The sequence below is a fragment of the Ursus arctos genome, chromosome X (assembly GCF_023065955.2).
Source record: "Ursus arctos isolate Adak ecotype North America chromosome X, UrsArc2.0, whole genome shotgun sequence".
Classification (NCBI taxonomy): Eukaryota; Metazoa; Chordata; class Mammalia; order Carnivora; family Ursidae; genus Ursus; species Ursus arctos.
Window position 1 is genome coordinate 70,390,682 of NC_079873.1, and position 23,474 is coordinate 70,414,155.

The 23,474-nt window shown below is 35.1% G+C and overlaps 1 pseudogene; it reads right to left on the reverse strand.

The window, feature by feature from the left end:
- Positions 1-22,051: 22,051 nt before the first annotated feature.
- Positions 22,052-22,565, reverse strand: LOC113242137 (mediator of RNA polymerase II transcription subunit 28-like; annotated as a pseudogene).
- Positions 22,566-23,474: the final 909 nt, after the last annotated feature.

Genomic DNA, 23,474 nt, shown 5'->3' on the forward strand with positions numbered 1-23,474 from the left:
CTGGTGCAGGATATTGATACTGATAATGTAGATGCTATCCATGTGTGAGAACAAGGGACATATGGGAAATCTCTGTACCTTCTTCTCAGTTTTGTTGTGAATCTAAAACTGCTCTAAAAAATAAAGTGTACACACACACACACACACACACCAATGGATATAGAAAATAAATAATATAAATTAATATCTGCCCAACTAATGAAAATAATATAGTCATTAAAATAAGAGAAATACTCTCAGAGGATGGATAGAATATCAGTCTAACTATAGCCAAAGAAAGGAATCAGTGAAGTGAAATACAGGTCTAGGGACATCATGCAGAATGCAGTACAGAGAGAGGAAAAAAAAGGTTGAAAAATGTGAACAAGATGAGACAACTAGAATAGTATGAGCAAAAAAAGAATCTGAGGAATATACCTGATAATTTTCCTGAATTTATAACAGATGTGACTCTTCATAGTTCAAATATATAGTTCATAGTTCAAATATACAGTGGGTCCCGAACAAATAAATAAATTTATACTTAGAATACCTTACTCAAACTCTAGAACATCAAAGAATATATACCTGTGCTTATAGATATACATAGATATAGATATAGATATACCTGCACATACCTACATATGTGCAGGTATATGTACATATAAAGATACAAGACAAAAGAGTAATTATATAGAAATGAATGAAAATAATGACAGAAAAGAGACTCTTTTTAAAAAAATTCCTTGCTTACATTCTAGTACCAACTAAACTATGATTCAATGACTATTTGAAGATGTATTTTATACATATGAAGAACATAGAGTTTATAATTCATAGACTCTTACTGAATTAACTGCCAAATTATATACATCATCCAGAAGGAAACTGAAGCTAGAAGGAAAAAGTAGAATTTTAGAAGACTTATGGTTAGTAAAGAAACTGGTAAATATGGTGGAAAATCAAAATATTATGATAATAATAAGTAAGGAGGATTAGGGAAAAATAGGTAAAACACATAACAATAATACATGAAAGATAGGAATCTGGAACTCTGCAAAATAACCCTATAAGGTATCATTGTTATTGCTATTTTGCAGATGAGGAAACTGAGGCACAGAAAAGTTAAAGAACTAATTGGTAGGTCTGGAGTTTGAATTCACTAACTCTGGCTCTAGAGTCTAAACTCTTGAGGGTTACACGATTTTGGTAGCATGACTTATTATTACCAGTTCTTCACTCCTCTCTAATCTACAATGCTTGCCATGTAATTTTGTAATTTCTTCTATAAGAATTAAAGTATAATCCCCATTCTACTGATAGTGGAATTGGCTATATGAATTGCTTTACCCAATGGAATGCTAACTGATCTGACTGGAGCAGGAACTTTAAATGAACTAGTAGAGTTTTCCTTGTTCTATCAAACTTTACCTTTTGCTCAGGGAAAATATGTTTTTCTATAATATATGTTATAGTTAGAATTGTGACCCGCCCCACCAAACTAACATGTAAAAGTCTTAACCCCCAGTGTCTCAGAATGTGACTACATATGTTGATAGAGTCTCTAAAGACATAAAGTTAATATGCGGTCATTAGGGTGGGCTCTGATCCATTATGACTGGTGTCCTTATAAGGAAATATGGATATAGGCAGAGGCAGAGGGAAAACCATATGAAGACACATGGAGAAGATAGTTATCGACAAGCCAAGGAGCAATGTCTCAGAAACAAAAGTAATCTTGCTGAGACCTTGATTTGGGACTTCTAGTCTTTAGAATTGTGAGAAAATTAATTTCTGTTGTTTAAGCCACCCGGTCTCTGATACTTTGTGATGGCATCCCTAGAAAACTAATATAGCATGTTTAAGGCAGCTATTGGTCAAAGAAGAAACTCATGATCTGAGCACAAGTTGTAGCTTGGAATCAAGCCCATCCAAGCTTTCCTTAGATGAACTGAATTACCACTAACTGGGAGAAATGTGTGAGCAAGAAATAAGTGTATATTGTTAACAGTTGCTGAAGTTTCTCACCTTATGTTTCTCACCTTATGTCACAATAATGTTGTGACATTGTCACATATATGTGACATTATATGTCACATTATATGTCACAATGTCACATATTATTGTGACAATGACCACTTAATACATTACCTTTATTACAGAAAAGTTATAATGATATAATAATAAGCAACTATGAACTAAAAGAATAGTAATACAGCTATATTCAGTAAGATAATAAAAGGATCAAACCACTACAAAGTTGTAAAAATGAAATTTTATGTACCTAGTAATGTGGCCACCAAAAGTAATTAATTAAAAATGAAAAAAGCTAATTAATTAAAAGGTAAAATTGATATGCCCACAGTGAGAATAGATTAAGCATAACTCTTCAAGAAACAGATTAGGCATGTACAAAATGATTAAAGATTTAGAAGATCTGAATGCCATAAAGAGCAAGCTTGATCTAATGATAAATAGATCATAATAAATGATAAATCTAATGATTTATTAGTAACTTATTATGTCTTAAGTATTGTTCAAAGCATTCCATCTAGTGTAATACAGAGGCCTAGAAAGATTAAGTGGCTTTTCTTAGATGATACAGCCTCTAAGGGGTAAACCCAGCATTTGAGCTCACAGAGTCAGATTTCAACCCCATGCTCTAAAATACCACATGATGCTGGCTACATATATAATAGGAAACCTATATGCAACAACTGGATAGTATATACTTTTCCTAAGTACACATGTCACAATTATAAAAAAATGACCATATACATAGCTATAGAGTATCAAAAACATGTATAGAATCATTATAACTATTTTTGCCTACAATAGAACAATCAAAAGAAGAATTTGATAAAATGGTCCTCAAACCCCATATTATTTGAAACACTCTACATGAACCATTAGTTACAAAGAAAATTACAATGAAAAATATGAAATATCTAAAGCGAAAGGACAATAGTTAGAATTAAATGCCACTAAATAGTAAAGCTTGTTAGGTGTTCCTCAAAGTGATACTTAGAAGGAAATGACAATCTGAAGTACATTTATTTTTAAAATTTTTTTTAGATGAACAAAAGGAAATTTTATTGATATAAAGATATATAATAATGGTTTATACAGAAATGTGTAAACATATTGACATGCATTATCTTTTTAAAAATTATGTTCAATTAGCCAAAATATAATATATCGTTAGTTTTTGATGTAGTGTTCAACGATTCATTAGTTGTGTATAACACCCAGTGCTCATCACCACATGTGCCCTCCTTAATACCCATCACCCTGTTACCCCATCCCCCCACCCCTCCCTTCTGTAATGCTCAGTTTGTTTCTCAGAGTAGAGTCTTTCATGGTTTATCTCCCTTTCTTATTTCTTCCCATTCAGTTTTCCCTTCCTTCTCCTGTGGTATTCCACACTATTTCTTATGTTCCACATATGAGTGAAATCATATGATACTTGTCTTTCTCTGCTTGACTTATTTCACTTAGCATAATCCTCTCCAGTTCCATCCATGTTGATGCAAATGCGAGGATGTGAAGTACATTTATTTTTTTAAAAGTACAATGAAGGAAAATCAACTAAGTGTTAATTTAAAAAAACACAATTAAGTACCTGTATTAGGGAAGAATATAATAGAATAAGAAATAAAATAAAATGATAAAAATAGAACCAAATAACAGAATAGAATATAAAATAGAATAATAGAATACAGTAGAAGAAAAATAAATAAAGGGATTTATTATAGGGAATTGGTTCAGGTGATAATGGAAGCTGGTAAGTCCAAAATTCACAGAGCCAATGTGCCATCTAAAGTTTGAGGGCCAGAAGCTGCTGTAGAAACAAGTGGACCAGATGTCCCAGTTCAAAGGCCATCAGGCTGTAGAATTGTATCTTGCTCAGCCTTTAGCTCCAGTCAGGTCTTCAAATGATGGGGTGAGGCCCACCCCCGTTATGGAGGGTAATCTGTTTTACTCAGTCTACCAAATTAAATATTCACTTCATTCAAAAACACACAGAAACATCCAGAATGATATCTGGTCAAATATCTGGGCATCCTGTGACCCAGTCAATTTGATACATAAAATTAAGCATCATAGTCTCCATAGGAAATGACTAATGAAAAGATACAATTGGCCAAAGACCTAACAGACACCTTACCAAAGAAGATATACAGATGACACCTAAGCATATGAAAATATGTTCTAACAACAGCAAGATATGGAAACAACTTAAATGTCCATTGATAGATGATAAAGAAGATGTGGTATATGTATATACTTTAGAATACTACTCAACTGTAAAAAATGAAATCTTGCTATTTGAAACAACATAGATGGACTTAGAAGGTATTATACTAAGTGAAATAAGTTAGAGAAAGACAAATACTGTATGATTTCCCTTATATGTGAAGTCTATATAAAACAAACAAAGCAGAAGCATATTCTTAGATATAGGAAACAAACTGTTGGTTACCAGCACAAGGAACATATGGGGGTGGGCAAAATAAATGCAAAATAAATGAAGGAGATTAAGAGGTACAAACTTTTAGTTATAAAATAAATAAGTCATGGGGATATAATATGCAACATAGAGAATATAATCAATAATATTTTAAGTTTGTATGGTCACTAGTGGTAACTACACTTATGGTGATCATTTCATAATGTATAAAATATCAAATCACTATGATATATACCTGAAACTTTCAGTAAATTATGTCAATTATACTTCAATAAAATATAAGAAAATATAAATTTTAAAATAGTAATAAAGGGGATTTAGAATACACTTAAAGTGATGTATAGAAAGCACTAAGTAATGTATAGAAATGTTGAATCATTATATTGTATACCTGAAACAAATGTTACACTGTAAGTTAATTATACTTCAGTAAAAATAAAAATAAATTATTTCCAACATGCTGTATGTTTGGAAATGGTTCACAGTAAATTATTAGAAAAAAATTAATATGGAAAACTAAAGCTGTAAGAGTTTCTCAGATATTTTGGATAAAACTAAGAAGTACTGGGGTCAGGAAGGGAGTAACATTCTAAATATCAATGCTTCTTATAGAGCTTTCTTAGTTGAAAAAAACATGTTCTTTGTGCAGGAACATAGATTAATGAGAACGAATGGAGAACAGATACAAATTTAAGTATATATGGGAGCATAAAACCCGCATTTCCAGTGGGGAAGAATGGACAGTTCAATAAATGACATTTCAATAACTGGTGTTGCCCATTAGGGAAAAAATAGAAATGTATTCCTCTTTCAGATCATACATACAATATAAGTTAAATTAAAAGGAACTGAAAAGAATTAAAAAGGAAAAACTGAAAACTGTTGGGAGAAAAACAGGAGATTGTCATTAGGATCTCAGGAAAGAACATAATTTTTTTGATAAGACACAAAGAAAATTCATTGAGAAAAGACTTTGGTCACACAAAAACATAAATTATATATGAAAAATGACACTGAATTTTTTGTTAAAAGCCTCAAAAAAGATTTGGAAAAGATATTTACTACATATACTAAGGACAAATTAGAAGTATTATTCAGAATTTTAAATGGTACAAAGGATGCAATAAATGGGAAATGCATAGGAGACAGAACCTGAATGGCCAGTAGAGGTAAAATATTAATCTCTCTGGAAATCAGAGAAATAGAAACTAAAACAATAGTAAAATACCATTTCAGTCACCAAATAGGCAAAAAGAAAATTGATTATGAAAAAAAATGTGAGAAGGATGTGGGAAAACATGAACTCCCACAATCTATTGATAGGGATGTAAACTGGCAGAACTGCTTTAGAGAGCAATCTGAAAATATCTATTAAAGATGAAAACTGTCATTCCCTAAACCCATAAATTCTTATGATTATATACTCTAGAGAAACTTTCCCATTTGTGCACCAAAAAAATATGTACATACTGCTATTGTTGTTAAAACAAAGTGTAATCAACCTATGTGTTCTTCAGCAGGGGAATGACTAAGTAAACTGTATTTGTTCAGTGAATTAGTACATAGCAGTTGAAGTTGAAAAGTGGAAGGAAATGAGAACAAAGAGGCCCTCAATCTTATTTGTAATGTACTATTGATTTATATGACAATATCTGAGGCACAAAGAAGAAAATGTTAACATTTGTTATTCTGGGACTGGTGTACATGGATGCTTGTTAAGCTGTTCAATCACTTACTGTATTTATAAACTTTTTTTAGAGGGAAAAAGAGAGAGTGAGAGAGGGGGAGGAAGGTGCAGAGGAGTGAGAGAAATAGAATCCTAAGCAGGCTCCACGCCCAGTGTGGAGCCCAACACAGGGCTTGATTTCACAACCCTGATATCACGACCTGAGCCAAAATCAAGAGTCAGACACTTAACTAACTGAGCCACCCAGATGCCCTTGTACTTTTAAATATTTTAATATTGGCCTCAAAATAAAGAAAACAAAAAATAAAAGGGAAAATCATAAACCATTGTAAGAACTACTTGATATCTTCCCCCGGCCCCTTTTTCCATCTAGTTGAGTACTTACCCTCTCTACTCAATCCATTTCTCACTCAAACACTTAACCCTCTTATCAGATGAACTGAATGTAAAGTATTACAGAGAGCTTTCTAAGGAAACTGAGCAAAACAAGAGAGAATAGCTTGTGTTTGATATCTTTCCACTCTGCTGAGAACACTTACCCTTAAAACACAGAACACAAAATGTTTACCAAACATTTAAATGTAGTGTTTGTAATAATATAAAACCAGAAGGAAACAGGTCATATAAAGATAATAGTTACCTAGATTCAGTAAATATATATTTAGGAATTTTTTAAATGAAGATTGACCCAATTACGCAAATTAGTCTTTTAATAATATAGTGCTGCAATATACAGTGTTATTGTGCAAAAATATAGTTAGGAAGATTAAATAAATTATTGTAATAAAGTGTGTGACTATACTTGACAAGGAGTGTTTTTAATTTTGTCTAAAAAGTATTTTCCCTAGATATGCCTATATTTCATTGTACTACTCTGAACGCGCATTACCATCAGCAATTTAAAGATGATTAACTACAGGGACATTCAAAGTTGTTTCTCAGATCAAATTATGTTTTCAACATTCTCTGACTATGATTTTCCCTTTTGTAGAAACACCTGTAAATATTAAAAAAAGTATAAGCAGTGCCATAGCCTACATATGGGTATGTCATTTTCAGTCATCTCTTATCTCCAGGAGTACTTATGCCTCAAAAATAACAAGAAATTTAAACTTGACTGAAAAATTTAGAAGGCTGAAAGGGAGCAGAAAATAATCCTCCACAAAAATGTGCCACAAAACTTGAGCCCTGACTTAATGCTAAGAGACATAAAACAAAATTTAGCCTAGTGTATGAAAGATGTGGAATACCCTGCCCCTGATAAGCTGGTTAAATTTCTAAGTAAAAGAGCAGCCAGAAAGCTGTTCTTTCTTGATCTGCAGGACTTCTCCAAGTCTAGTCTGAATGGTTTGAATAAATGGAAGACATATTTCCTCACTTCTTTAAAAAATTATATGCATTATATAAAAGAAAAATGTTAGATAGGGAGATGTGATATTCTTTTATTTCTTCCAAATTAAGCCATTCTTTGTAACACAGGGATATAGGCCAGACACCATAAGACCAAAAATGTGTTTTCTTCAAAAATCATGTGTGTGCTCAAAAACAATGATACATGCCTTTAATGGGTTTACAACACTCTCTACCCCAGTATGTATGTTTTTTCCTCTGAAATGAGAAAGGGGAATGAGTAGACATCAAGTATGTGAATACAAGAGAAGCTGACATTCTCTTTCTCCCTTCTCCTGAAAAGGAGTCATGATAGGGACAGAGCTTTTAAAGAATATTAACCTTAATGTTATATCAGCACCATTGATTCCTGTGACATCTATCTAACTATGCTCTAGATCCCATTCTTCCCCAGTGCTCTTTCAGGTACTCTCAATCTCATGGCTTATTTCACTCTGAATATATATGTGCTAATCTTTGTTTTCAGGAAACAAAATTAAACAAAAATTAGCTACTCCTTTAATCATACATCTGTCTCTAGCTTATTTCTGCTCTTGCTCTCTCATTCTCTCCCCCTTTCCTTGACAGCCAAGTTCTTTTTAATAACATACATTAGCTGTCTTAAATTCATGGCTTCTGCCTCCATAGTTGCACTAAAATAACTTTGGCAAAGGTTATCAATAACTTCATTGTTGCTAAATCAATGGCTGTGTTCTTACCCTTATGAGTTCTCTGACATGTAAGTCTCTTCATAGTCAAATTCCTTAACTTTCATGACACTATTCTCTCCAGTTAGCCCTCTTCCCTGTCTGGTCACTCTTCCTTGATCTCCTTCATTAATAACTCTTCTGCACTCCACTTTCTCTAACTAATTGCAATCTGCTGATTGAAATGATGGTTTCAGGTGGAATATGGTAGAAATGGAAGGTAGGATTGAGACAGGTTAAATAGGAAGAGAAAGATGAAAGAAAAATGTGTAAAGTCTCCCTTATATATATTACAAATCTGCTCAAAATAAGTTGGGTTCGCTGATGTGCTGAGTTACTTTTAAGTCTGAAGCTAGTATGTGAATAAATGCCTCAGAAACTGAAGATCAAATTTTTCCAACTGATTTTTTATGCATTCATTCATCTAACAAGCAGTTACTGATTTGCCTTTAATGTCCCAGATTTTGTACTAAGCACCCAAGGGACAGAGTGATAATAAGAAACATTACCTGCTTTTTTTCCTCAATTACTTTTATTATTATTATTAATTATTATTATTATGTTCAATTAGCTAACATATAGCACATCATTAGTTTTTGATGTAGTGTTCAACGATTCATTAGCTACATATAACACCCAGTGCTCATCACCACAAGTGCCCTCCTTAATACCCATCACCTGGTTACCCTACCCCCAAACCCTTCCTTCCATAATCCTCAATTTATTACCTGCCTTTCAAGAAGCATCATAAGAAAAACATTTTATTTATTATTTATTTATTTATTTTAGAGAGAGAGAGAGAATGTGAGCATTAGTGGGGAGGGGCAAAGGGGGAGGAAGGAAGAAGAAGGAAAAAGAATCTGAAGCAGGCTCCACACTGCGTGGGGATCCTGATGTGGCTCGATCTCATGACTGCAAGATCATGACCTGATCCCAAACCAAGAGATGGGTGCTTAACAGACTGAGTCACCCATATGCCCCAAGAAAAACATATTTAAAAGTTCAGTAATAGATGTATGTCAGTCATATGATAACCTTAACCATAGGAAGGCATTGGGAATTAAAATGGTGGCAAATTCTGATTTGGATAGGAAACGGGATAGCTAGGCTTCTCAAAAGAGGTAACTTATACTGAGTCATAAAACACAAGGAGATATTTGTCATTGAGAGAGTAATGGGGCAAGAGGACAAGGTCAGGCAGAGCAAGTATGATCAAAGACACACAAGCATGGTGAATTAAAGGAATAATTTATATTAATATATGGAAAAGCAGTGATGGGAATGGAAAATCACCATTAGAATACCACAGTAATTGCTGCAGGCAAGATCCATGAATGGAATGTTAAGCTAGTAGATGAAACAATAAGGAGAAAGAGATTATTTATAGAACCTCAACATATGTCTCCCAAAATATTGTATTGCTGTAGTGATTTAAGTATATGTTTACAAATCCTTTGATATCCCCCTTTCCAAGAGATGGATTTTAATTCCCTCACCCTTGAGTGTGTGGTGAACTTTAATTCCCTTCCCCTTGAGTGACTTGCCTCTGATGATAGAGTACAGAAAGGAGAAACGTGGCACCTATCACCTTAACTATGTCATCAAGGTTAACATTATCAGAGCTAAATTATGTTGATATCTAGCCTATGGCATGACCATGATAATAATAGCAACTGACAATACTGGGTGTTCATGGAGTTCCAAGAACTGTGCTAGCTGTTTTATGCATGCTAACTCATTTAACTCTTGTATCATCCTATGAAGTAGGCACTATCATTTGTCCTATTTTATAGATGGTGGAACTGAGGCACAGAGGGATTAAGTAACTTCCTCAGGTCACACAGATACTGAGTGATAAGTAAAGATTTGAAGCTAGGTAATGTTCATCATTTTACTCTCCTCCCTCCTCTATAAAGAATATGGGAGGGGTGGGATACAAATAGCCTAGCAACTTTGGAAATGCTGATAATGAAATGTGTGTAGGGTGAAAGGTGGTCCAACTAGTTTTGTTCATTTCCTATTTTGATCCTGAACCACAAAAGAATCTTAGCTCTGCCCTCTCATCTTTATGGGGCTCAACGTTTTGTTTTAAGATGTAATCAGGTACAATGGGTCCTCTGATAGCTTTCTATTTCCAAGTGACTAAAATATATTTAGCCAGCACAAAACAGCTTCCACAGAACACCAATTGGTTCAATGTTCATGTGCCATACTAAGAATTTCTTGTCAAAAAAAATTTTCTTGTCTACCTCTTATTTACATATGCCTCATGGGATATACATCATTTCAGAAAAGATTGTTTTTGTATATATTTCACCAAAACAGTGATTGAATCTAGAACTATTAATATTTATAGTCTGGGAACACAATAATGTCCTTTTTTAATTAAAACATGATTGAAAACATAAACCATTCTTTAACAGCCAATTTACATATAACAGCTGATGAAAATACCAGTAATAATACTGAGCCATAAGCTGAAGGGAATATAGTCAATTGCAATGATATCTCAGCATGGAGCTAACTACTCAATTTTTTTAAACTAATTTTAAGAGTATTTTAGTAAATGGTTCTTTTAATGGGTCTAATGTGCCTCATTTTAATGTACAACTGTGATGTAAAAGACATTATTTGTAATAGACAAACTCATGCTGAGAAATGTATTTAATTATTTTAAAATCATTTAGCTATGAGAATATATTATTTTAAATAAGTGGTTTATTTTCTTTTGTTACACAATATGAATAAAAACTTTTGTGCAGTTAGGAAACTCCCTCCTTATCTACTTAAAGTCCTTTAACATGGAACAATTTCAATTATCTCCAAAGTTACAATTTCTGACAACTTCTTACCCTCAAAATAAAATATTGTATTGGCAAAATTCTCACTATCATCTAAAATCAGCCAATTCAGTGTTCAAACAAACGAACTATTCTGACAATACTTTGTTTCTAATGATATATCCCCAACTCTATTACTCAACCATTGTCTATGCAAACACTGTTATACATATAAGGGTAGAAAGTATAGGGCAGAAGAGAATATTTCTTCTCTAAAATTTCTATATCTATTTCTTTAAAAATCTAAAAAAATCTACAGGCTTTTTCCACTATCATCATTTATTTTTTTTTTATTTTGAATTTTTTAATTTAAATTCTAGTTAGTTAACATAGAGTGTAATATTGGTTTCAGGAGTAGAATTTAGTGATTCATCACTTACATATAACACCCATCACCTCCACTATCTTTAATGTAACCTACTGTAGACAGTGCATTCACAGAAATTCTATAGGAAACTATCTTTTAATGTTACTTTCATATATTGGGACAGTAGGTTTTGCTGAATCCAACTTACAATGTGACATAAATGCTTAACTAAATATCAAAACAATAAGTTTTCCAAACTGTACTAACCCACTCTCTAGCACAGTGATACCCTATTCAAAACAATTCAAACATGTAAAAGTCCTTCACCTATGAGAGACTATTATTCTGGCTTTTCCCTATTACGGTTGTAGTAGCAGCTGAATTCTATTTTTGGCATAAAGCTTATTTCAGCTTTTGGCTTTTAGCTTAGAGAGTGAAGTTAGTGTTCTTCCTGAATAGCTAATATAAGACCGTAGAAGCTCTGGAACCCTAACATGAAACATGAGCTTCAGGCATTCTCTTAACCTAGTTGCAAATTAACAGTCCAAAATCACTTGCTCACTGAGACAGACAGAATAATGCCCCCCCCCCAATGTCCACATACCAATCTCTGGAACCCGTGAATATGTTGCATTATACGTCAAAAGGGATTATATATATATGATTACACATCTTAAAATAAGGAGATTATCCTGAATTACCTGTGTGGGCCCAATGCAATCACATGAGCCCTTAAAAGTAGAAGAAAAAGGCAAAACAGTCAGAGATATGGTTGAAGAAGAGACAGAAGAAGAGAGGAGTTAAGATGGCAGAGAAGTATGGGGACCCTAAGTTTGTCTTGTCCCTGGAATACAACTAGATCATTATCAAATCATTATAAACATCCAAGAAATCAATCAGAGATCTGAGAAAACAAATGTTGCAAGTCTACCAGTAGAAAAGTGACCACTGTTTGGAAAGTAGGAGGCGTGGAGACTTGAATCTGATGTGATATAGCTGAGGATACAGCCGAGGAGAGGGAGTCTGTTTAAGGAGGCTGCTGCAAAGTATTAGAAGCAGCAGAGTGCAAAATCAGAACTTTTAGAAATCTGCTATGGTGGGGGGTATACCTGGCTTAAAGATGCTCAGGTGATGAGGTAGGTTGGAATCCTAGGTGTGACAGCATGGTTGGAGGATCCTCAGGGTCACCAGAAGAACAGGTGGTGCCAGAGTGAGGTCGAATTCCCAAGCATAGGAACAGGAAAGCCAGCTGAGAACAGTGAGCCTAGGTGCCAGCTTTCTGCTTTGTGTTGCCATAAATTGTGAACTGCTGCATGGTCATGTGACTGCTTTCCTGGGAGGGGTCCAGCAAAAGGTAGAAGCATAGGGAGATGCCCTTCTCCCCCAGGAAGAACAGTGTGGGTCCATGCCAGGGGAAGCATAACATTTGGAGTTTTGAAACTTAGTCTCATGCCTGGGATAAAAATACTCAGTCACAGGCCAGGTGGACACAGAGGTCTGACAGACCTGGGAGACAAGAGCGATTGACTGTTTTTCTATGAGGGCTCCCTGAAGAGTGGGGGGGGCATGAATTTTCAGCTCCAAGGCTAGAGAGAGAACCCAGCCATATTCATCCCACCTACCATTGCTGAAAGCCTTCAAGGAGCAAAATATTAACACCTAGTAGAGTCTGAAGTCACTTACGCCAAGCCTGGCCTCTCTGCTCCCTGGAGGTGCTTATTCATTAGGACATGTCCATCTGAGGATCGGTGCAACAGTCTCCTCCCCTAGAAGAGGAGCACAATAAACTTGCTGTCATCAAGTTTCCTGATCATAGAAGGCTGCAAAGCTTCAGATCGTAGAGAAAACAGTATATAGCATTCTTTGTACTTTTGTTCTTTATTTTTTAGTATTATTTTTGAGTTTTCTTATTTTTTCAACTCTTTTAAAATTTTTATTCTTATATAATTTCTTGTTTCCTTTGACAAGCAGACCAAAACAAACCCCAAATCTAGTGGGCTATTGTTGTTGTTGTTGTTTTCTGTTGTTGTTGTTTTCTCTTTATTTCTTCTTTTCCTTTCTGGACAAAATGACGAGATGGAGAAATTCACCCCAAAAGAAAGAACAGGAGGTAGTACTCACTGCCAAGAATTTAATCCATACAGACATAGGTAAGAAGTCTGAACTAGAATTTAAAACAATGATTCTAAAAATGCTAGCTGGGCTTGAAAAAACCATAGAAGACACTAGAGAATCCCTTACTCCAGACATAAAAGAACTAAAATCTAATCAAGCTGAAATTAGAAATGCTATTACCGAGATGCAGTCCCAAGACAAGGGCATAAAAATGAGAATGAACAAAGCAGAAGAGCAATCGCTGATACAGAAGATAAAATGAGAAAATAAGGAAACTGAAAAGAAGAGGGAAAGAAACCTACTAGATCATGAAGGTAGACTGAAGGAAGTCAGCAATTACATACAGCAAAATAATATCCATATTATAGGAGACCCAGAAGATGAGGAGTGGGAGAAAGAGGAAGAAGATTTATTTGAACAAATTATAGCTAAGAACTTCCCTAATCTGGGGATAGAAACAGGCATGCAAGTCCAGGAGGCACAAATAACCACCCTCAAAATAAAAAAAAAATAGATCAACAACTGAAACTATTATAGTGAAGCTTCCAAATTACAAAGATAAAGAGAAAATCCTGAAAGCAGCTCAGGATAAGAGATCCTTAACTCACAAGAGGATACATACAAGGCTGGCAGCAGACCTGTCTGCAGAGACCTGGCAGACCAGAAAGGGCTGACATGACATATATATTGTGCTAAATAGGGGGGAAAATGCAGCTAAAAATACTTTATCCAGCAAGGCTCTCATTCAGAATAGGAGAGATAAAGAGTTTCCAGGACAAACAAAAACTAAAGGGAATTGTGAACACTAAACCAGCCCTGCAAGAAATATTAAAGGGGATCCTGTAAGCAAAGAGAGTGCCCAAAGTAATATAGACATGAAAGAAACAGGCAATCTACAGAAACAGAGACTTTACAGGTAATACAATGATACTAAATTCATATCTTTCAATAATTATTCTGAATGTAAATGGACTAAATGCTCCAATCAGAAGACACAGGATATCAGAATAGATGAACAAAAATGAGACCCATCAATATTCTGCTTAAAAGAGACTCATTTTAGACCAAAAAACACCTCCAGATTGAAAGCGAGGGGGTGGAGAAACATTTATTATGTTAATGGACATCAAAAGCAAGCTGAATGGCCATCCTCATATCAGACAAACTAGATTTTAAACAAAAGATTGTAATAAGACATGAAGAAGGACATTATATCATAAAAAGGGATCTATTAAACAAAAAGATTGAACCATTGTAAATATTTATGCCCCTAAATTGGAAGAAGCCAAATACATAAAGCAGTTAACAAGAAAATTAAAGAAAATCATTGATAATAACACAATAATAAAGGGGGCTTTAAAACTCTATTCACAGTAATGGACAGATCATCTAAGCAGAAGATCAACAAAGAAACAAGGGCTTTGAATGACACATGGGACCAGATGGACTTCACAGATATATTCAGAGCATTCCATCTTAAAGCAACAGAATACACATTCTTCTTGAGTGCATATGGTACATTCTCCCAGAATAGATCACATTACTGGGTCACAAATCAGGTCTCAACTGGTACCAAAAGACTGGGATTATTTCTTTCATATTTTCAGACCACAGTGCTTTAAAACTTGAACTCAATCACAAGAGGAAATTTAGAAGGAACACAAATGTATGGAGGTTAAAGAGCATCTTACTAAAGAATTAATGGATCAACCACAAAATTAAAGAAGAATTTTTTAAAAATCATGGAAACAAATGAAAATGAAAACACAACTGTTCAAAACCTTTGGGATGAAGGAAAGGCAGTCCTGAGAGGGAAATGACAAGTCTTTCTCAAGAAACAAGAAAAGTCTCAAATACACAACCTAATTTTACAACTAAAGGAGCTGGAGAAAGAACAACAAATAAAGCATAAATCCAGCAGAAGAAGAAAGTTAATAATTATTAGAGCAGAAATCAATGGAATAGAAGCCAAAAGAACAATAGAACATATCAATAAAACTAGGAGCTGGTTCTTTGAAAGAATTAATAGGATTGATAAATCCTTAGCCAGACTCGCGAAAAAGAAAAAAGACCCAAATAAATAAAAGGCATCCAAATCAGCAAAGAAGAAGTCAAGCTCTCACTATTCACAGATGACATGATAATCTATATGGAAAACCCAAAAGACTCCACACCAAAATTGCTAGATTTCATACAGAAATTCAGCAAAGTGGCAGGATATAAAATCAATGCACAGAAATAGGTTGCATTTCTATACATTAACAATGAGACAGAAGAATGAGAAATTAAGGAATTGATCCCATTTACCATTGCACCAAAAGCCATAAGGTACTAAAGAATAAACCTAACCAAAGAGGTAAAGAATCTATACTCTAAAAACTACAGAACACTTATGAAAGAAATTAAGGAAGACACAAAGAAATGGAAAAAAAAGAAATGGAAAAATATTCCATGCTCATGGATTGGAAGAATAAATATTGTTAAAATGCCTATGCTACCCAGAGCAGTCTACACATACAATGCAATCCCTATCAAAATACCATCAACATTTTTCACAGAGCTGGAACAAATAATCTTAAAATTGTATGGAATCAGAAAAGACCCCGAATAGCCGAAGGAATGTTGAAAAAGAGCTAACTGAACATTTAAAAAAAAGGAAGACACACACACACAAGAAAACCAAAGCTGGTGGCATCACAATGTCAGATTTCCAACTATATTACAAAGTTGTAATCATCAAGACAGTATGTTAACAAAAACAGATATGTAGATTAAAGGAAAATAATAAAGAACCCAGAAATAGACCCTCAACTCTATGGTCAACTAATCTTTAACAAAGCAGGAAAGAACATCCAATGGAAAAAAGACAGTCTCTTCAACAAATAGTGTTGGGAAAATTGGTCAGCCACATGCAGAAGAATGAAACTGGACTGCTTTCTTACACCATACACAAAAATAGATTAAAAAATGATGAAAGACCTATATGTGAGATAGGAATCCATCAAAATCCTGAGGGAGAACAGAGGCAGCAACCTCTTTGACCTCGGCCACAGCAACTTCTTGCTAGACATGTCTCCAAAGGCAAGGGAAACAAAAGCAAAAATGAACTATTGGGACTTCATCAAGATAAAAACTTCTGCAAAGCAAACAAAACAGTCAATAAAAGCAAACAACCTACAGAATGGGAGAAGATATTTGCAAACATCTTATCAGAAAAAGGACTACTATCCAAAATCTGTAAAGAACTCAACAAACTCAACTCCCAAAAAACAAATAACCCAGTCATGAAATGGGCAGAAGACATGAACAGATATTGCTCCAAAGAAGACATACAAATGGCCAACAGACACATGAAAAAATGCTCAACATCACCTGGCATAAGGGACATACAAATCAAAACCACAGTGAGATACCACTCACACCAGTCAGAATGGCTTAATTTAACAAGACAGGAAAGAACAGATGTTGATGAGGATGCAGAGAAAGGGGCTGCTGGTAGGAATCCAAGCTGGGTACATCCACTCTGGAAAACATTATGGCGGTTCCTGAAAAATTTAAAAATAGAGTTAGCCTATGACCAAGCAATTGCATTACTAAGTATTTACCCAAAATATATAAACATAGTGATTCAAAAGGGTACTTGCACCCCATTGTTTATAGAGGCAATGTCCACAATAGCCAAACTATGTAAAGAGCCCAGATGTCCATTGACAGATGAAAGAATAAAGAAAAGGTGGTAAATATATACAATTAAATATTATTCAGCCATCAAAAAGAATGGAATCTTGGCATTTCCAAGGACATAGATGGACCAGTGGGTATTATGCTTAGCGAAATAAGTCAGTCATAGAGAAATACCATATGATTTCACTTATATGTGGCATTTAAGAAACAAAATAGATGCACATAGAGGAAGGGAAGGAAAATAAAGTAAGATGGAAACAGAAAGACAGGCAAACCATAAGAGAATCTTGACTATTGGAAACAAACTGAGGGTTGCTGGAGCGGATGTGGGTGAGGGGATGGGATAATTGGTGATAGGCATTAAGAAGGGCACTAGATGAAATGAGCACTGGGTGTTATATTGAACTGATGAATCACTAAATTCTACCCCTGAAACTAATAATACAGTATATGTTAACCAAATTGAATTTAAATTAAAAAAAAAAAGAAGAGACAGGAGAAATCTGAAGGTCTATTGTTGCCCATAATGATGAAGGAAAGGTGCCATGAACCAAGGAATGCTGACAGCCTCTGGAAGCTGGAAATGGAGCTTGGTGACATCCAGCATGAAAAAGAAGACTTCAGTTCTATCACTGTAAGAAACTAAATTCTATCAATAACCTTAATAAACAAGGAAACATATTCTTCCCTTGAACCTCCAGAAAGGATATCAGTCCTGGTAATACCTTCATTTAGCCTGGCAGATCCATGTCAGATTTCTAACCCACAGAACTATGAGATAATAAATGGGTATAACACATAGCCACTAACTTTGTGGTAATTTATTATGACAGCAATAAAAAAAATGCAATCACTTTTGCTCTAATGTCTAGTCATTAGTCCAAATCTCTTTTTTATAACACAGAAATACTCATTATACAATAGTGTTCAATGGAAGTTTCCCAGGCTCTCTCTTCTTTATCCAATAGTTATAAAAAAAACTCTAGTCTACCAAATTAACCAAAGAAAACCAGAATAATGGTTAAAAAGGGAAGAGATAGATTTTACCCTACTGTACTTACACAGAAGTTCTACAACCAGTTGTATATCATTGTATATCAATCTTAAATTGAAAACCATATAATTCTATCATATGAAATTCCTCTGGGGGGGGGAAATCATGTTTAGCCAAGGAATGAAAAAAAAAAAGCTTTTAATGGACACTGAAATAAAGTTCTGTTTGACAGTTCAATAGTAATGTCATAGTCACTTCACTTTAATAAGTAGGTTTTCACCAAACGGTTACAATACCTCCAAATATATACCATACAATATTAAAGTTCTTAAGTAACTTGGCTTCACATCATAGTCTATTTAAAATAAGTAAAAAATCTGTTTGAAATTTTGGTTAAAATCATTAGAGTACATGCAGTTGACATCTGTCAAAATAAGTGCATTTTTATTAAGGAAATGGCATTCAGTCACAGTAAATGATAGTGTCAAGCAAGCAAATGTAAAAAAAGTGGTTAGGGCACAAATATAGATATTGTTTCGTTGTATGCCAATAGTTTAATATTTCCAACTCACAAGGAGAGAGATTTAAGTCAATGGCAACAGCTGTGAAAAACATTTGGGGGGGGGCACATTTTCGTAGTCTTAATACAAAGTTAAAGTTCTCATCCTAGATGTTTTTTTCTCTAGCTTCAACTTGTTACTTATTTTGTCAACAGACATTTTCATGAAATTGAAGTGATGAAATTTCTCACTGGCAATATTCCTATCTATCTTTAATTTGAACAGGGGTTATTTTAATATAGCATGTTTCCAAGGCCATACCAGGCTAGAGATAAAAATAACAGAGTTTATGCAACACAAAAATGATGATGCAGACAAAAATAAATACTTCTCTGGATCCCCTTTTTGCCATCTTTCCCCTTCTTCTATGTACACTCTAGCTCATTAACCAAAAAGTTGGGCACCATAGAGTGTTTCTCGTGTGATGTGTTCTCATGGTTTGCTTACAGCCTTCACCATGTTTCTGCTTTTATTTCTGTCTTTGTCAGGCTCAGATATCTTCAGATATCTCTAGTCACTGATAATAAATATAAAAGGTTAGTTCTGCCTCTGATGGCCAATGAAGGCATGTTTGCTGCTGCTCTCTACTATTGTGTAGGGCTAAGTAGGGCCAATGCCATTGAACAGATGTGATTGTCAGTTGACTTATGAGCTAAACCCAGTCTATCAGAGGCCCCTTACCCCCTCCCCTGTCCTTGGAATGTGGGTTCCACTTGCCTTTCCCATTCCCAGAGGCTGTTCCAAGGACATAGCTTTGAAATACTGATATGGTATTGAGAATAGTATATATGACTGAACAGCATATATGACTGAACTAAGTTAAGGCCTCTACAAACTTTTAAAGATTTGGTGGGTGGGTGTGGGAAATCATTTGTCTTACTACCACCCAAGACAAGCCTCAGATATAAGTTCCCTTTGCTTATTAAAACTGCCACCTATCAACCTGGAGTAGCTTGCCTCTTTCTTCTGTCTCTCCCTACCCTTAATTTATAGAGGTTGGTTTTAGATTTCACCTAGGAAGCTCCAGAGAGGTTTATGAACAAACAATGGGGCCATAGGATAGGGATCACAGAGGCTGCTAAAGAGCTGGCTCTAATTTAAGCCTTACCCTAATCCTTTAACTTTTCCAACAAAATATACCTAAAGAGAGAAAAAAGAAAAAAAAATGCCCTCTAAAGTAGTCTGCTACAATACACATTCTTTGAAGTCAGGGTTTTAACAATGTATAAACATTTCACACTCTATTCCATTATAAACCTTTGTTTCTTTTAATATAAAGTAATATTTTCAAACACTCACAATCAAGTAAATTTGATGACTGGGAAAAATAAAAGAAATATGAAAGTATAAACAGGTAAAATGATTTTCTTTTTCAGGTTTCTTTTTTTAAGTTTGATAAATTATTATTTGTTTGACAGAAAACTTTTGAATTTAATAAGGAAATGGCAATAATTGGTACTTATATGAATTCAAAAGTTTTCACTAAGCAACAAACAGAATAGTTCCCAATCTTTTCACTAAGAACATCTTTTTTACTGAAAGACTGCCTAAAACTTAACCAGTTTATTTAAGTTTTTAATCAAGAAATCTAAAGCTGCCAATTAGAGCTTCTAATTGGCATGAAGTGACCAGATTAACAAACTTGAAGTCGTATAATGTGAGTAAAAACTACTTTTAAAAGCTTTGTTTAACCTATATGGATGGGATTTTTTTGGCCTCAGGCTGGGTGCCCCACACACTTGCACACAAACAAAAATGAGTGATAAGTATTGCACATAAAAAATAAATAATAAGTGTTCCCTGTACATTCAGAGCAATGCCTATTTCTCATGAGGGGCACAAATACAAATCATTTATCCCCAGGGAGAACCAGGCAAGGATTGTAAAGAGAGAAGTCCTATGTCCTGGGGATGTGGCAGAGAGGGCATGAAGAAGCTTCAGGGACCAGGAGGCATCCAGGCCAAACAACCATGAAAGGGTGGATGTCAATGTTATATAGGGAGGGGCCTTCAAGCCTGAAGGAAACAAAACTAGTGAAGACACCTAGTGGTAGAAGTACTGCCTGTTCAGAAGACAATAAGAGCATTTGTTTCTGGTAAGGAGATGTAACCTGATAAGAGACTGTAAATAACGAAAGCAAAATTTCATCCAAGGAGCACCACATACAATGCTGCTCTGTATTTCTCAACAGCAGCTCAATAGAGAATCTTCTTGGCCTGTGTAACCAAGAAGAGGGTAAAATATCTTCCCAATGCTAAGGCTCCCATGATCTTTGAGGGTGGTAAGTCACCGAGGGTCACCCTGTAGCCCACTCCCTACACCAAGGCCCCAGTCCCTTAAAATCAACGTCACTCATTAGCAAGAACCTTCCTTAATGGAAAATTCTACTACAAAACAAACAAACAAACAAACAAAAAAATCGACACAAGCAAACAAAAGTCCAAATGAAAAGAGATAATCATTGTAAGCTTTGGTTAAGTTAAAGCTTAACCTCTCATACTGCATGTATGCCTCAAGTGTCCTGCTGAGAACAAAGTCTGCCCCCTTACTTAAACTGATTCATCACTGCATAGCATAACAAAATTTAGCATATCCCTGTTCCTACTACATACCCCACTCCAAGAAGTGAAAAAAACCCACAAAATATAAACTTAACCCAAATAATATTCAACATCAACTTAAGGATCCTACTGTATTACTATTACACTAAGGTATACTAGGTACACTACGGTATTACAATCATTTCAGCCTATTTACAAAATATCCGCATTCTGAGAGCTCCAGAAGCATTACAAACACTGCTGCATTAGATTTCTCTTCTGGAGATAATTTAAAGCCTTGAAACACGCAAATTTACCTATTTGTCTGCACTACCATGGAGGGGTAATTGTCATAAAAGGCCTACAATCAAAATCCTCATCCTCTGATCTCAGATCAGATCATACAAACTTTCCCTCAGATCATGCAAGTTAATCTAAAATTGGAAACCCAAGGAGATTAAGTCATACAAAAAGAAATACAAACAGAAAAAAAGAAACATAAAAAGGAAGCTGTAAGTGGAATCACGCGAACAGTCTAAACTTGCTAAAGACAGAAAAATTTACTTGATTTTACCAACACTATAGGCATTTTATAAAGTATTCGAGAAGTAATGCTTATAAAAATAGAGGGAAATTTTTAAGTGAGACCATCAAACAAAAATAATTTTGTTCTTTGGCAAAGAGTTCTTCCAAAATGTCATGCCCACAAGAAGTAATGTTTGTCAAAACTGTGTTTAGGCTGACTCACATGCCAGATAACCTTCAGGTCAACTTTGACTCAGGTTGTGCTTGATGCAGGCATATTAGCAAATACCTGCTTGAGGTAGGCCAAGGAGCCCTGAGGGATTTCGGCTGGCTTTTTGTGCTGTACATTGATGTCCAATGCCAATGCCTCAGTTTTGTCAAGTGCTTCTGGACCAGTATATCTTTCTGCTATAATTCATTCCTTAGTTCTAAGACATCCTCTTTGATAACTTGCTCTGGTTCCTGGACAAATAATTGCAATATTTTTTGTAGGAAAAGACATTCTGTCTGTCTCACAATATCCAGAAATTTCTGATACACTGATCAACATCAGTTCTAATTTCTTGCTGATCCCTGCCATTGACATAGCCCTGACTCACAAAAGAAGCAAAGCAAGCCTCAAAAGATGACTCCAAATCATCTACCAAGGTACTGGTAAAAATTCTTGAAGGGCCTGGCACAGCCTGAAGAAGCAAAGCCTGGCCTCTGGAGTCCCCAGGGTGTCCAGGTAGCTGCCCGGAGAACATACCTCCCAGCAGAGCCAACATTTCTGAAAATCTCTTTTTCAGGTTTCTAAATTGTCTAATGGAAATGAAACTCCAGTTCCTGGTTACAACCTGCAATTACTTTAATCAAGTATGAGGTTAAAGGGGTCAGAGTCCTCCATAAGACCACCCTCACTTCTGTAAGTTCAGGGGTCCCCAAAACCACCCTCAGTTTTGAAAATTTATTGAAAGGATGCACAAAATTATGAAAGTTGTTATATTCATAAATTATTACAGAGAAAGTTTACAAGGTTAAAATCAGCCAAATGAAGAGACATATGAAGCAGAGACCAAGAGGGGCTTAAATGAGGAGCTTCCAGGTGTCCTCTCCCAATCAAGTATGGATGGTGTTACCTTCACCCAGTCAATAATGCGTGACAAAATGCACAGAGTATTGATATCCAGGGAAGCTCACACAAACCTCTGATGTCCAGCTTTTATTGGGGTTCAATCACATACTACCCAAGTAGCTGATCTTTATTTTCTATCCCTTGCAGACATTGGGCTTAATATCTCTAGTCATCAATTCCTCTGGTGGTCTGAACTGAGACTGTATGACCCAAAGCCCCTATCGTAACTCACAGTGATAAAACTCTCTACTAGCCACAGGCCAGAGGCAAGCAAAGGCACTCCTATCATGCAGGACATTTCAGGAACGGGAACATAAACTCCCAGTAGCCAAGGACAAAGTCCAGACTGCTTCTAGGTAAGGTTTATTCTTCATGCACCATAACAAATTTTTATCATTTAGATAAACTACAGCTAAAAATCACATTTCTCAAACATAATCATGTAATAATAAAGCCCTCTAAACCATAGATGTTTAGTCCTCCAATATCAGTGAGAAAGTACTTAAATTTCCTTTGTATAGAAAAATCTCTAGAGAAAACAGTAGAACCCAAAAGAGTGAAT